Source organism: Artemia sp. Qi Xiang Cuo, chromosome 1, assembly GCF_049724085.1.
Source record: "Artemia sp. Qi Xiang Cuo chromosome 1, ASM4972408v1, whole genome shotgun sequence".
Lineage (NCBI taxonomy): Eukaryota > Metazoa > Arthropoda > Branchiopoda > Anostraca > Artemiidae > Artemia > Artemia sp. Qi Xiang Cuo.
Window position 1 is genome coordinate 65,943,047 of NC_142794.1, and position 17,027 is coordinate 65,960,073.

Here is a 17,027-nt window from a genome sequence, read left to right on the forward strand (position 1 = left end):
CGAACATTATTGAACAGTTGTGGCATGTCAGGAATATCCGCAGAAGGAGAAGTAGGCTTGGAGGGTAGGAAAAGACAAGAACACTGCAGGAGTAGGAGATACACTTAATGCATACAGGTCAGCCCATGGCTGCGTCTCTTGGTGTTTACTTCAAGGGCTAGCAGGTACAGGGAGCGGAATATTACCTTGAGGTGGAGTTTCATGGGTGGGAGGATAAGGTGAGTGAGTTATTTCAATAAGGGGTAACTTTATTTTATACATTGGAGAAAGAAGGACGTATTTGGGGAATTTTAGGTCTTGTAGCTTGTAGTTGTTTGCATTCCATATTGCTGTCTACTGTTTGAGGACGTATGTAGAGGAGCTTTAGGAATTGTGGGAGAGAATTTTTGGGATTAGAGTATAAGATAAGGAATTAATGCTTGCAGTTTAAAAGAGTGATTGCCAGTCGGATGTTAAGAACATAGGGAGGTATAACTGTGTGACAATCCATCAGAGGGAGAGGTTTTTGGAGAGTGGAGGATCGACAGAATAAGAAAAGATTATTTTGAAAAAGATAAGGAAACGTATAATGGGGGCAGAATTATTGTTTTGTTGTGATTGATAATTTTTTTTGGTTTTTCTGTTCTTTTTTATTGTAATATATACATAAATATATATACATTTTTCGTTTATTTGTTTTTTTCAATTTATTCTTTTAGTTTTTTTGTAATTTATTCATTCTTTTTGATTAATTTTCTTTTGTCTCGTTTAAGACGGATATTGAGCGTTATAGCCGAAACATTCATAAATAAGGATCTGATTGACATTGTTTTGGTAGACTAAAACGATCAGCTAAAGAAAAAGCAAGCGTTATTAAAAAGCTTGTGTTTTTAAATAACAAAGACAGTGAAAATAAAATCTGATTTTTTCAATTTATTGAGTAGAAACTAACACAAGCAAGTATATCTCAAAAATTGGGAAAAATCAGGAATTGAACTTTTTATTAAAAGACCACCGTACGCAGTTGTGCCGTTTGTGTTAGAAGGGGATGCCAAATTCAAAGAGAAAGAAATGTGGATAAAAAATCAGCGAAAAGTAAGCTCATATGGTTCAACTTTTCAACCCCGGCGAAAATTGTAGTTTTCAGGTATGGGGAGGGGAGGTTTTTATTATGGTGTGAAGAATATAATTTTTTTGTTGTTGTAAGAGAAATATCCTTCAGACCAGTCTTGAGAGGGATAACTACCCCCCCCTCCCTCCCCATTTAATGTTTGTAACAAACAAAAATGCTATAGGTACATTAATGCGTTCTGCTAGAACATACTTCTACTTTAGTATCCACAAACAAAATGTAGATTAAAAGATAGCAATTGAGCAATTTCATAGGCAGTGCAATCGCGCTGGCTAAGTAAAGAACAATGTTGGCAGATTTTTTTTTTTTTTTTTTTTTTTTTTTTGCAATTAAAAATAATGTTCTTGCCTTGGGGAGGCATGAGGGTTTTGAGCCCTACTCATGTTAATTTCTGCTCGTTTTGAGTTTGGCTAGGTTATTTATTGTAATTTCTGTTCGTTTTGGGTTTCATTTATTTATCGATGCGGATTTTTGGTAGTTTCACGTTTGGTAGATTATTTGATTCATTTTTGCTCATTTTTAGTTTAATGGAGTTCTTCACTTTTCTTTGAAAAACGTATTTTGTGGGAAAAGTTTTTTTTTACATAATTTTAGGAAGCACTGATGGAAAGTTTTTATTCTTTCCGTTGTTTCCCCGGATTTTTGCAGAAAAAATGTCTTCTTTTCTTTTCTAATGTTTCCTTTTTTACATTTTAGAGGTGATCCAAGTCAACATGGATAGAATGCTGCTATGTGAAGTGACAGCCAATATTTTGGCAAAGTGTTTTGATATCCTAGGCTTGAAACCTGTGAATATATTTTAATGCATGGATGAGGAATTGCTAAATGTGTGGCCAAATGTTTCGACACTTTGAGGTCTAACATTTTTGTGAGATCTGATAAAATTATAAGCATTTACACAACTTTCCTCTGTCGGATTAGTATGTATACGAATTCCTCCCATGGTGATTTGCATGGGTGGGTTGGGGCTCTTTATTCCACTAAATTATGTTCAAGTCCAAACGGCTTTCTATTACTGCAAAAAAAAAAAAAAAAAAAAAAAAAAAAAAAAAAAAAAAAAAAAAAAAACCTCCTTTTGTCTGCACTTAATCATTTTGATGTATTTTAGGCCAAATGATTGGAAAATAGTACTATCACTTGTTGATCAAGCTTCGCCTAAGTAGAGTGATACTTTAAGGTCAGAGTGCCTGCCCAAGTGAAGCTTGGGCTTAAAATAAGCTCAAGTTCTATTCAGTTTTACCTGGGATAAATGGTTTACAATTCATAGCCAAAGACATATTTATTTGCACACTCGATATAGCGCTAAGTAGCACTAAAACTGATCTGTTTACAAGCTACATAAAAAATTGCACAAACACGAATTACAATTACTTTGTGCTTTTCAACATCCCCGTGAAAAAGGGATCAAAAGAATGCTGATACCCTGTTGAGCCGCAGTAACCTGGTTCCAACTTGTCCTATCTTCTGGTGAGGTTGTTCAGGTTTGCGTTTGGGAGGGGGGGGTAAACCTGTTTTTAAGCTTCTTGAAATGTATTGTCAAAGTTTGATTGTAAGTTTTTTGGCGGTGGTCGTGGAGTGACTTAAGTCCCAGCAACTAAAGGGCCTTTTTGTAGGAGGTATAGCTAAGCTTTCTTCAATCGTAATTTTACAATCATGTATTTGTATGGCCTCAGTATCTTGGCTTAGCCCGGAGGGTAACTAGACCCATGGGCCCCAAACAGGACACGCGTATTCTAGTACAGGTAGGACGTAAGTCTTTATTACCTTTGTCATAATTCACCGCATTTATTATAAGTCATCATTACTTCCCACGTGTGTCTGCATCCATGATGTCTATCCAGAATCTAGAAGTTTTTTATGTCCTTATTTTGTTGCATGCTCATGCGTATTCTGAGTTCCTAAGGGTAACAACATATTTAATTTAAAATCTTCGCTCTCTAGCTTTTGCTCTGTTTTCAACAAAGGGACATCTTGGCATACGATCAACAACTGGCAACCAAGTAAAGGATGTCTCAAAAGAATGCCGTATTTGATTCTACTATGATACGACTTTATGATTATACAACAGAAGCATTAACCTGGAAAACAAAAGCATGTATCAAACATAACCTCAGTCAGGGGCGTCGTTTGGGAGGGGCAAGGGGGAGCAGTTGCTCCCCCAGTATTGTGGAGAAGAAATTATTATGTAGCCCATGCTCCTTGAATATCCGAAAGTAGACCCCTCCCCCCCCCAATGAAAATGTATATTCGCCCTTGACTTCAGTTATGAGCGATAACAAACATGCAAAAACAATGTTGCCAACAGGAAATGATTTCAATTCTGGCGTTCTTTTTTAGACACCCCTTAGTGCGCTATTTCTACGCGGCAATGTAGCAAGTAAGTATTTTGCCCTGCGTGGAGCAAAACCTGAAAGGAAAAACTTTTAAAGCACTAATTCACGAGATTAAGTAGCACAAGGCTGCTACAAGTAAATGCAAATGACGTACTAACCAGTCTCTCAGAGAATGAATCAACAAGGCTGCAAAGAAGTCTGTTTAATTGACTGTATATCAAACTAAAATCTAAACTAAAAATATGGTTCGATCCCCTTTTCTATGGCTATAAGGAAAGCAGAATTGTCAATTTGGGGGGAGGGGTGTCAATTGCCCATCTACGATTTGAGATACACCTCTTTTGGTGTTTTCTTTAAACAACCGCAAAAATCTCCGTTCCCCCTAGATTAAAAAAAAAAAAAAACATACTATTGTATCTTCTTTCAAAATTCATGCAAAGATCCTCCCTTTCGCCTCCCCTACAGTTTCGTGAATTGACTCCGTTGAAGGAAATAATGATCACAATGGCTAGGCCACATCTTATAGATGAAGGAAGATAAATTGTGCTTTTTGGCCATGCATTTGGAACCAAACGGATGGTAGGTTATTCCCGAACAGCTTATAACAAAGAAAAAAGGGAAGCGGTTATTACAAAGGACTTAATGACACTTAATGGGAGTGGGTAAAGAAAGAAGCTTTGAATAGGCTGGGGTGGAGAAGTGTGCGTTCCTGTTTGTCACTCTAGTGGCTCCGTGCTGCAATGAGTTGTCAATGAGCTAGTAATAACTATAGTTAACGAAAACTAAAGAAGTTAACCAAAAACCACATAACGTGTTTTTATTTAGTTTAACACTCTCCTTAATATTCTCTGAAAGTTCACCTGAATTCTTTTCGTCTTTTTAGGAAGTAAAGTACAAAAAACATACCTTTCTCAATAATATATACTATATGTAAACAATGAACAAATTACCCAGATTTGAGGACTCCCCCAAAAACATCCCCAAAAACATTAGCACTTGATCTTTCAATAATTCTGAACAAAATAGCTCTCTTAAAATTTTTCATCGGACGTGTCTTGGGGAATGGTAGGCTTGGGGGGGGGATAGTTACCCTCCATTTACTTTTGACTCTTAAAAAGAACACTAGAACTTCCGACTTCCAATCAAATAAGCCCCCTCCGATCCGAAGTTTTCATTACCCCCCGGTCCTTAAAAACCTTACATACCCCTTGGCATAACTTACAATCCTTGCCCCCAGACTCTGGGGGGGGGGGAGGGGGGGGTGCTGAGCCCAAAGGCCTTGTTATATTATCTTTTGACTATATTTTGAACAAATGGCTACCTCAAAATTTCTATCAGATACGTTTGGGGAAAATACGACGTGTGTGTGTGTGGGAGGGGGGATAGCTACTCTTTTATCACTTTGACTCTCAAAAATGGCACTAGAACTTCTGATTTCAAATCCAATGAGCCCCCTTCAAAGTTTATATGACCATCCTTTCTTTAAAAACCTTATATGCCCCCAGAGCATAACTTACAACCCGTGCTACAAGGGCGGTGCTGTCATCCCCAAAACAAAACCCCCTGACCTTTCAACTACGCCGAACAAAACAGGTATCTCAAAATCTTGATTGGATGTGTTTAGAAAAATTGTGGTTGTGGAGGAGGGGGGGGGGCGGGTTCCCCTCCAATTGCTTCGAACCATTAAAAACGACATTAAACCTTTTAATTTCCAACTGAATGAGCCCTTTTAAAAGTTTCTATGACAACTCCTTCTATGTGAAGTGCTCTGGTCTAAAACCAAAGGAAACTCAAATTTAAAAAGCCTAATTATCCACGGGGGGGGCATCTTTCAGGTGCGTTTTCCCCAGAAGTGGGGGGTGTCAACGCCTAGAACCATTTTATTAGTTAATCTTTTTTCCTTTTCAAATTATCCAAAACTTTCGGCCTTTTCAAGACAAGATATCTTGTCCAAGACAAGATTTGATATCTCCTCGAAGCTTGTCCTTTACCTGCTGGTTTGACAAGTGTCAATCCCCTGTATTATTACCTCTGAAGACGAATGTTTTTTTATTATTATACCGGCCTACCGGGTATTTACTATTGACGGGTGATACTATTCAAGTTTTTGGGCTGTGACGTTGTCATCTGAAAGGCTGTGACGTTGTCGTCCCAATGAAACAGGCACATTGGCCTTAAGTAAAACTCTAAGCTATGACTCTAAGCTAAAACTATAAACTCTTAACTGTAACTAAAATAAACTAGAACTCAACTCTAACTAAACCTCTAAGCTAAGAATCTAAGGTAAAACTCAAAACTCTTAACTAAAAATAAACTAAATTAGAACTCTAACTAAACTCTAAGCTAAAACTCGAAACTCTTATCTAAAACTTAAACAAACTACAACTTTAAGTAAAATTCTAAGCTATGACTCTAAGCTAAAACTCTAAATTCTGAACTGTAACTAAACTAAACTAGAACTCTGAATAAAACTCTAAGCTAAGACTCTAAGCTAAAACTCTAAACTAAAACTAAACCAAACTAAAACTCTAAGCTAAGTATCTAAGGTAAAACTTCAAACTCTTACCTATTACTAAGTTGTGGGTGAAAAGGATGGGTACTTCAATTTGTAAAATGGGCTTAGAACGGTCACTAAGAAAAGGAACTTGTTCTGAAATGACTTTTGAAAAGTATTCCTTGGTGTTGGGCATTCAAAAAGCTGTAAAGTTGTGGGTGAAAAGGATGGGTACTTCAACTTGTAAAATGGGTTTAGGATGGACTTTAAGAAAATAACTTGTTCTGAAAAGATATAATAAAGCCATAAAAAAGTATTGAAAAATGGGGACTCAGGGGCCTTTGGGGGCCCGGGGAGGGCCTTTAGGGGTCTAGGGGGCCCTTGAGGGCCGGGGGCCCTTTGAGAGCCCGGGGAACCTTTGGGGACCGGGGGTTTCCTTTGGGGTTGGGGTAGGGGGATCGGATCCCTTTGGGGTTGGGGTAGGGACCTCTCGACACTCTTCAAATGGAACTTGTGTATTATAACGACCACAGAGTTTCATCCTCAAATCCTCTTCTTAATCCTCTTCTAAAATGTCTCTAACTATTTCGCCGATATAATTCCCTAAAATGTCTAAAACGCTTTCGCCCAAATAACCCCTAAACGTAATTTCTGCGTGTTCCTTTTGTTTTTGGCATTCCTGTGCTTTCACATTTGAAATTACTGGGAAACCCTTTCCCGCGCTAATCTCTTCATCTCTAAGATATTTCTTGGAGAATTGTTTCCGGGGCGAAGTTTATTAATATCTTTGGAGTTCGACCAGTAGAAATGATTCCGGGGCGAAGTTTATTAATGTCTTCGGTCTATTCCTGGAGGATTGTTCCTGGGCGGAGTTTTAATGTCTGACAGATGATGTCACGGTTGATTGATTTGTCAAGAAAATGGACAACGACAAAACAAGATCTTGAAAATTCGCCCCTAGCGTGCACTTGGCCAAAACAATAACAACGACAAAACAAGATCTTGAAAGAAGTGTCATTGAAGCTGTCCCCGTTAGACTCAATAATCCAGAAAACATCCATCAAAGTGAGAAAAATCCTGTTTTTCCATTCTCAGTGACAAAAACCATAAAACAGACATAAATTACTGTTGACATCCAAGAAAAACAATAAATAAATTGACCAACACTCATAACCGTCCAAGAAACATCAATCAATGTGAGAAAAATCCTGTTTTTTCAAGTGAGAAAAATTTTGTTTTTTCATTCTCAGTGAGAAAAACCATAAATCACGTGGTGGGCGTGGGACCTCCTGACCCCTTTCTACTCCCTTTCATATACGGAATAATTTCTGTCTGTTTTAAGTTTTAATGTCACTCCTTACTTTCAGTTAAAAAAAACTTTTTAACTGCACATTTTTTTTATTTAATTTCTTAAGATTTTTGCCCTAATGCAGCTTTGATTTTGGCACACCGTACACGAACAATTAAAACAAAATTTGTATATTAATTTTTGTTTTTTTTTGGCTAAATGGCTTTCTCGAAATTTTGATCTGATTTAAATTACGAATTAACTTACGTAAAGAACTTCTATATTCGTATATTTTTATTACATATATTATGGGGTTCATCCCCTAGTTAATACCTCACTTTTTACGCTAAAGTTCAAATTTTTGTCCATTTCTTTGAGAATGACCCCTTAATCACAGAGGCTGTTAATTAGAATTAATAGCTCTGATGAAAGAACAAAAAAACTTTAGTTTAAAGAGCGAGGTAATGTATCAAGGAGGAGGGAAACCCAGGGGCAAATCTCCAGCATTTTTTTTTGGGGGGGGGGCAGTCAACGGGCATGGGATATATAATAATTTTTTTCTTCAAATTATTGGGGGAGGGAACTGCCTCCACCTGGCCCCCCTCAAACTAAGCCCTGGGTAAACTCCCTTTATATAAAAGTAATCTATGTTCGTATCGAGTTATAACGTCAATCCTTGCTTTCAGTTGAAAAAATTTATTTTTTAAATTTAATTTCTGATCGTTTTCAAAAAATGCTGGTAAATGTGGCTCTCCATCCATGATAAAATTATCTCCTCTTACAGTAAAATCAACCGTAGAAGGTTCTTTCCCTTAAAAAATACCCCCCCCCCGCGGCTCATTGGTTTACAATCACTTTCGGCTTATAAAAAAAGTAATTGAGCTCTCAATTTCTGGTCTAATGAGAACCCTCTGAAGCTTTTGCGAATACAAGGCGAAGGTGTGGATGAGGAAGGGACAGTCCCTTCCTATACGGAATAAATTCTGTTCATTTTGGGGTTTAATGTTACTCTTTACTTTCTTAGCAACAGCGTAAACAAGAAATATTCCCAGAAATAATAAGGGAGTAGATTTCAATTTGACATTTTTTTTTATTTGTTTCTGTTGCACCCCCCTCCTCCCAAAAAAAATATTCACTGTCATTTTCATTTAATTTGGATAAATCGGCTACAGCTTTACCACCACCACCCTCCCAGGATTTTGAAGAAATTACGGCACTGTTAAAAATCTATTGCACCCCCTACCCCCACCCAAAAAAAAATCCTGGATCCACGCGCGTACATAGGCTAACCTAACCTATGATTTTGGTATTTCTGTGCAATAATGTGGAATTTGGTAACATGTGTGTATGTTTGTGTGTTTGTGTGTGTGTGTGTGTGTTTGTGTGTGTGTTCTGACTCTTGCATGAGAAAACTTTACAATTTAGTAAATTGTCAAACGATGTCAAAATGTAACCTCTTAGTATAACTGAGGTATTGGACCTGTCATCTATGCCGAACAAAAAAAAATAACTAGTTGAAGATGTGTTTAAATTCTTCATCAACATAAAATCAAAAACATGAAAATTAAAAATGTAAATACATGAAAATTAAAAATGAAATAATAGCCTTCTTAACAATTTAATGTCGATAAAAAGTGGAAATTGGTTTTTTCAGTATTGTCTGCGAATGATTAAAGATGGTGACTGACAAAAAAACATTTTGAAACTAAAGAAAACCTTAAAATTTAGAAAATTATCGAACAATATCGAAATATAATCTCTTAGTTTAATTAAGGTATTGCACCTTTCATATATGCCAAACAAAAAAAATAACTAGTTGAAGTTGTGTTTAAATTCTTCATCAATATAAAATCAAAAACATGAAAATTAAAAATTTAAATGCGTATTTCAAAGAAATAATAGCCTTCTTAACAATTTGATGTCGATAAACAGTAGAAATTGGTTTTCTTCAGTATTGTTTGTGAATTATTGAGGATGGTGAATGACAAAAAAAACATTTTTAAACTAAAGTAAACCTAGAAATTTTGAAAATTTTCAAACAATATCGAAATTTAATCTCTTGGTTTAGCTGATGTATTGGACCTTTCGTCTATGCCAAACAAAAAAAAATTAAGTAGTTGAAGTTTTGTTTAAATTCTTCATCAACATAAAATCAAAAACATAAAAATTAAAAATGTAAATATGTATTTCAAAGAAATAATAGACTTCTTAATAATTTAATGTCGATAAACTATGGAAATTGGTTTTTTTCAGTATTTTTTGTGAATGATTAAAGATGATGACTGACAAAAAAAACATTTTGAAACTAAAGAAATCCTTGAAATTTAGTAAATTGTCAAACAATATCAAAATGTAATCTCTTAGTTTAATTGAGGTATTGGACCTTTCATCTATGCCAAACAAAAAAAATAACTAGTTGAAGTTGTGTTTAAATTCTTCATCAATATAAAATCAAAAACATGAAAATTAAAAATGTAAATGCATATTTCAATGAAATAATAGCCTTCTTAACAATTTAATGTCGATAAACAGTGGAAATTGGTTTTCTTCAGTATTGTTTGTGAATGATTAAAGATGGTGACTGACAAAAAAAACATTTTTAAACTAAAGAAAACCTTAAAATTTAGTAAATTGTCAAACGATGTCAAAATGTAATCTCTTATTTTAACTGAGGTATTGGACCTTTCATCTGTGCCGAACAAAAAAAAAAAACTGTTTGAAGTTGGTCTTAAATTCTTCATAAATATAAAATAAAAAACAAGAAAATTTAAAATGTAAATGCATATTTCAAAGAAATAATAGACTTCTTAATAATTTAATGTCGATAAACAGTGGAAATTGGTTTTCTTCAGTATTGTTTGTGAATGATTAAAGATGGTGACTGACAAAAAAAACATTTGGAAACTAAATAAAACTTTAAAATTTAGTAAATTGTCAAACAATATCAAAATGTAATCTCTTAGTTTAACTGAGGTATTGGACCTTTCATATATGCCAAACAAAAAAAATAACTAGTTGAAGTTGTGTTTAAATTCTTCATCAATATAAAATCAAAAACATGAAAATTAAAAATTTAAATGCGTATTTCAATTAAATAATAGCCTTCTTAACAATTTGATGTCGATAAACATTGGAAATTGGTTTTCTTCAGTATTATTTGTGAATTATTGAGGATGGTGAATGACAAAAAAAAACATTTTGAAACTAAAGAAAACCTAAAAATTTTGAAAATTGTCAAACAATATCGAAATGTAATCTCTTAGTTTAACCGAGGTATTGGACCTTTCATCTATGCCGAACAAAAAAAAATAACTAGTTGAAGTTGTGTTTAAATTCTTCATCAATATAAAATCAAAAACATGAAAATTAAAAATGTAAATGCGTATTTCAATGAAATAATAGCCTTCTTAACAATTTGATGTCGATAAACAGTGTAAATTGGTTTTCTTCAGTATTATTTGTGAATTATTGAGGATGGCGACTGACAAAAAAAACATTTTGAAACTAAAGAAAACCTTAAAATTTAGAAAATTGTCAAACAATATCGAAATGTAATATCTTAGTTTAAATGAGGTATTGGACCTTTCATCCATGCCGAACAAAAAAAATTACTAGTTGAAGCTGTGTTTAAATTCTTCATCAACATAAAATCAAAAACATGAAAATTAAAATTGTAAATGCGTATTTAAAAGAAATAATAACCTTTTTGATAATTTAATTTCTGTAAACAGTAAAAATCGGTGTTCCTCAGTAATTTTTGTGAATTATTGAATATAATTTGTGTCATAAACATTTTGAAGCTAAGGAAAACAATAACATTTATTTAAATTCAATAAGATGAAGAAATGTAACAAAGTGGCATAACAGAGGTTCTGGAACGTATGTCCAAGCCGAACAAAAAAAATTGCTAGTTAATGCTTTGCTTGAATTTTACCAAGGCACAAAGGCGGAACCCTAAAAATAAGAATGGCAATGGTTTCTTCAAAAGACCTAAAAGCATTGTTAATAACTTGATGTCAGTAAGCTGTGAAAATTGGTTTTCTTCAGTATTGTTTGTGAATTATTAAGGATGGTGAATGAAAAAAAAAACATTTTGAAACTAAAAAAACCTAGAAATTTAGAAAATTGTCAAACAAGATCAAAATGTAACCTCTTAGTTTAACTGATGTAGTGGACCTTTCATCTATGCCGAGCAAAAAAAAATAACTATTTGAAGCTGTGCTTAAATTCTTAATCAATGTAAAATCAAAAACATAAAAAGTAAAAATGTAAATGCGTATTTCAAAGAACTAACAGCCTTCTTAATAATTTAATGTCGATAAACAGTGGAATTTGGTTTTCTTCAGTATTTTCTGTTAATGATTAAAGATGGTGACTGACAAAAAAACATTTTGAAACTAAAGAAAATCTTAAAATTTAGAAAATTATCGATCAATATCGAAATGTAATCTCTTAGTTTAATTGAGGTATTGCACCTTTCATCTATACCAAACAAAAAAAATAACTAGTTGAAGCTGTGTTTAAATTCTTAATCAAGATAAAATCAAACACATGAAAATTAAAAATGTAAATGCGTATTTAAAAGACTATACAGCCATCTTCGTAATTTTTTGTCGGTGAACAGAGGAATGTTGTTTTCTTCGGCGTTGTTTGTGACTGGCTAAATGTGGTGTGGGACAAAAACATAGTGAAGATAAAGAAAACTTTAAAATCTTTTGAATAGAAAAAAGCTGACCAAACTAACCCACGTGGCTTTAAAGAGGACCAGAGACCTTAGACTACTCCGAACAAAAAAAAATTAATAAAATAAGCTAGTCTTCTTTTTTTAGTGAATGTATAATCAAAAACATAAAAATTAAAAATGTAAATGCGTATTTCAAAGAAATAATAGCCTTCTTAACAATTTAATGTCGATAAACTGTGGAAATTGGTTTTCTTCAGTATTGTTTGTGAATGATTAAAGATGGTGACTGACAAAAAAAAAACATTTTGAAACTAAAGAAACCCTTAAAATTTAGTAAATTGTCAAACAATATCAAAATGTAATCTCTTAGTTTAATTGAGGTATTGGACCTTTCATCTATGCCAAACAAAAAAAATAACTAGTTGAAGCTGTGTTTAAATTCTTCATCAATATAAAATCAAAAACATGAAAATAAAAATTGTAAATGCGTATTTAAAAGAAAGTTCTGCTTACTCAGTTCCTTTATGCCAGTAAACAGAGGGATTTTGTTTTTTTCATTATTGTTTCTGACTGGTAAAATGTGGCGACTGACAAAAAAAACACTTCGAAGCTAAAGAAAACCTTGAAATCCTTTGAATAGACTAAAAACAAACAAATGATACCAATAGGTTGTAAAAAGATTCTGGACCTAATGGTCATAACGAACAAAAAAAATAACGAGTGAAAGCTTTACGTGATTACCTCATCAATACTAAATCAAAAACCATTATATACGAAATTTAAATCTATATTTCAAAGAAATAATAGCCTTCTTAATAATTTAATGACGATAAACAGTGGAATTTGGTTTTCTTCAGTATTTTTTGTGAATGATTAAAGATGGTGACTGACAAAAAAACATTTTGAAACTAAAGAAAACCTTAAAATTTAGTAAACTGTCAAACAAGATCAAAATGTAATCTCTTAGTTTAACTGAGGTATTGGACCTTTCATCTATGCCAAACAAAAAAAATAACTAGTTTCAGCTGTACTTAAATTTTTCCTGAATATAAAATCAAAAACATGAAAATTAAAAAGGTAAATGTGTATTTCAAAGAAATAGTAAACATCTTTATAATTTGATCTCAATAAACTGTGGAAATTGGTTTTTTCAGTATTGTTTGTGACTGACTAAAGATGGACTGACAAAAAAAACATTTTGAAACTAAAGAAAACCTTAAAATTTAGTAAATTGTCAAACAAGATCAAAATGTAACCTCTTAGTTTAATTGAGGTATTGGACCTTTCATCTATGCCAAACAAAAAAAATAACTAGTTGAAGCTGTGTTTAAATTCTTCATCAATATAAAATCAAACACATGAAAATTAAAAATGTAAATGCGTATTTCAAAGAAATAATAGCCTTCTTAATAATTTAATGTCGGTAAACAGTGGAAATTGGTTTTCTTCAGTATTGTTTGTGAATGATTAAAGATGGTGTCTGACAAAAACATTTTGAAACTAAAGAAAACATTAAAATTTAGTAAATTGTCAAACGATGTCAAAATTAAACCTATTATTTTAACTGAGGTATAGGACCTTTCATATACGCCGAACAAAAAAAAAATAACTAATTGATTCTTTGCTGGAATTTTTCATCAATATTAAATAGGAACCATGAAAATTAGAATGGTTAAGGTATATTTAAAAGAAATAACAGTCATCTTTATAACTTGATGTCAGTAAACTGTGTAAATTGGTTTTTTCAGTATTGTTTGTGAATGATTAAAGATGGTGACTGACAAAAAAAAACATTTCGAAACTAAAGAAATCCTTAAAATTTAGTAAATTGTCAAACAATATCAAAATGTAATCTCTTAGTTTAACTGAGGTATTGGACCTTTCATTTATGCCGAACAAAAAAAATAACTAGTTGAAGTTGTGTTTAAATTCTTCATCAATATAAAATCAAAAACATGAAAATTAAAAATGTAAATGCGTATTTCAAAGAAATAATAGCCTTCTTAATAATTTAATGTCGATAAACAGCGGAAATTGGTTTTCTTCAGTATTGTTTGTGAATGATTAAAGATGGTGACTGACAAAAAACATTTTGAAACTAAAGAAAACCTGAAAATTTAGTAAATTGTCAAACAATGACAAAATGTAACAAATTAGCCTAACCGAGTAATTAGACATTTTGTCTGCATCGAACAAACGAAAATAACTAAGTTATTCTGTGCTTAAAGTCCTAAACAACAAAAAATCGAAAACGCGAAAATTAAAAATGTTATTGCGTTTAAACAAGTAGTACCAGCCATCTTAATAACTTGATCTCAGTAAACTGTGGAAATTGGTTTTTTCAGTATTGTTTGTGAATTATTAAAGATGGCGACTGACAAAAAAAACATTTTGAAACTAAAGAAAACCTTAAAATTTAGTAAATTGTCAAACAATATCAAAATGTAACCTCTTAGTTTAATTGAGGTATTGGACCTTTCATCTATGCCAAACAAAAAAAATAACTAGTTGAAGCTGTGTTTAAATTCTTCATCAATATAAAATCAAAAACATGAAAATTAAAAATGTAAATGCATATTTCAATGAAATAATAGCCTTCTTAACAATTTAATGTCGATAAACAGTGGAAATTTGTTTTCCTCAGTATTGTTTGTGAATGATTAAAGATGGTGACTGACAAAAAAAACATTTTTAAACTAAAGAAAACCTTAAAATATAGTAAATTGTCAAACAATATCAAAATGTAATCTCTTAGTTTAACTAAGGTATTGGACCTTTCATCTATACCAAACAAAAAAAAGAAGTAGTTGAAGTTGTGTTTAAATTCTTCATCAATATAAAATCAAAAACATGAAAATTAGAAATATAAAGGTGTATTCCAAAGAACTAATAACCATCTTAATAATTTAATGTCTGTAAACAATGGAAATTGGTTTTTTCAGTATTATTTGTGAATTATTAAAGATGGCGTCTGACAAAAAAAAACATTTTGAAACTAAAGAAAACCTTAAAATTTAGTAAATTGTCAAACAATATCAAAATGTAACCTCTTAGTTTAATTGAGGTATTGGACCTTTCATCTATGCCAAACAAAAAAAATAACTAGTTGAAGCTGTGTTTAAATTCTTCATCAATATAAAATCAAAAACATGAAAATTAAAAATGTAAATGCATATTTCAATGAAATAATAGCCTTCTTAACAATTTAATGTCGATAAACAGTGGAAATTGGTTTTTTCAGTATTGTTTGTGAATGATTAAAGATGGTGACTGACAAAAAAACATTTTGAAACTAAAGAAAACCTTAAAATTTAGTAAACTGTCAAACAAGATCAAAATGTAACCTCTTAGTTTAATTGAGGTATTGGACCTTTCATCTATGCCGAACAAAAAAAAAATAACTAGTTGAAGCTGTGTTTAAATTCTTCATCAATATAAAATCAAACACATGAAAATACAAAATGTAAATGCATATTTCAATTAAATAATAGCCTTCTTAACAATTTAATGTCGATAAACAGTGGAAATTGGTTTTCCTCAATATTGTTTGTGAAAAAAAAACTCCTGCTTCCCTTAAAAAATTCACGTAATCCTTTAACCCTGTCTATCTTTAACCTTAGAGAGCTTCCGAAAACATTGAAATATGTTAAAAATATAGAATTTTGACCATAAAAAAAAAGAATAAAAACAAAAAAAACGCGTACATAGGCTAACCTAACATATGGTTTTGGTATTTAAGTGCAATAATGTGGAATTTGGTAACATGTGTGTATGTGTTGTATGTATTCTTATATTCTTATTCATGATTTCAGGCAAGTAAAATCACGAAATACCAAAGTTAACTTCTCAAATAATAAACCCCAGGAACCTAACACCCACGAAAATCTAAAAAACTAGGTCTGAAAACCCAAACAGCTAATTAACTATTCTAATTCATGATTTCAGGCACGTCAAACCACGAAATACTAAAGTTAACTTCTCAAATAATAAACTCCAGTAAACAAACCCCCACTAAAATCTAAAAAAACCTAGGTCTGAAAACCCTAAACAGTTAATTAACTATTCTAATTCATGATTTCAGGCACGTAAAACCACAAAATACTAAAGTTAACTTGTCAAATAATAAACCCCAGGAGTCAAACACACACAAAAACCTAAAAAACCTAGGTCTGAAAATCCCCAAACAGCCAATTAAATATTCTAATTCATGATTTCAGGCAAGTCAAACCACGAACTACTAAAGTCAACTTCTCAAATAATAAACCCGAGGAACCTAACACCCACGAAAACCTAAAAAACTAGGTCTGAAAACCCAAACAGCTAATTAACTATTCTAATTCATGATTTCAGGTACGTCAAATCACGAAATACTAAAGTTAACTTCTCAAATAATAAACCCCGGGAACGAAACACCCACGAAAATCCAGAAAACCTAGATCTGAAAACCCAAACAGTTAATTAACTATTCTAATTCATGATTTCAGGCATGTCAAACCACGAGATACTAAAGTTAACTTCTCAAATAATAAACTCCAGGAAACAAACACCCACGAAAATCTAAGAAACCTAGGTCTGAAAATCCCCAAACAGCCAATTAAATATTCTAATTCATGATTTCAGGCACGTAAAACCACAAAATACTAAAGTTAACTTCTCAAATAATAAACCCTAGGAGTCAAACACACACGAAAACCTACAAAACTTAGGTCTGAAAATCCCCAAACAGCCAATTAAATATTCTAATTCATGATTTCAGGCAAGTCGAACCACGAAATACTAAAGTTAACTTCTCAAATAATAAACCGCAGGAACCTAACACCCACGAAAATCTAAAAAACTAGGTCTGAAAACCCAAACAGCTAATTAACTATTCTAATTCATGATTTCAGGCACGTCAAATCACGAAATACTAAAGTTAACTTCTCAAATAATAAACCCCAGGAACCAAACACCCACGAAAATCTAAAAAACGTAGGTCGGAAAACTCAAACAGTTAATTAACTATTCTAATTCATGATTTCAGGCACGTAAAACCACGAAACACTAAAGTTAACTTCTCAAATAATAAACCCCAGGAGTCAAACATACACGAAAACCTAAAAAAACTAGGTCTAAAA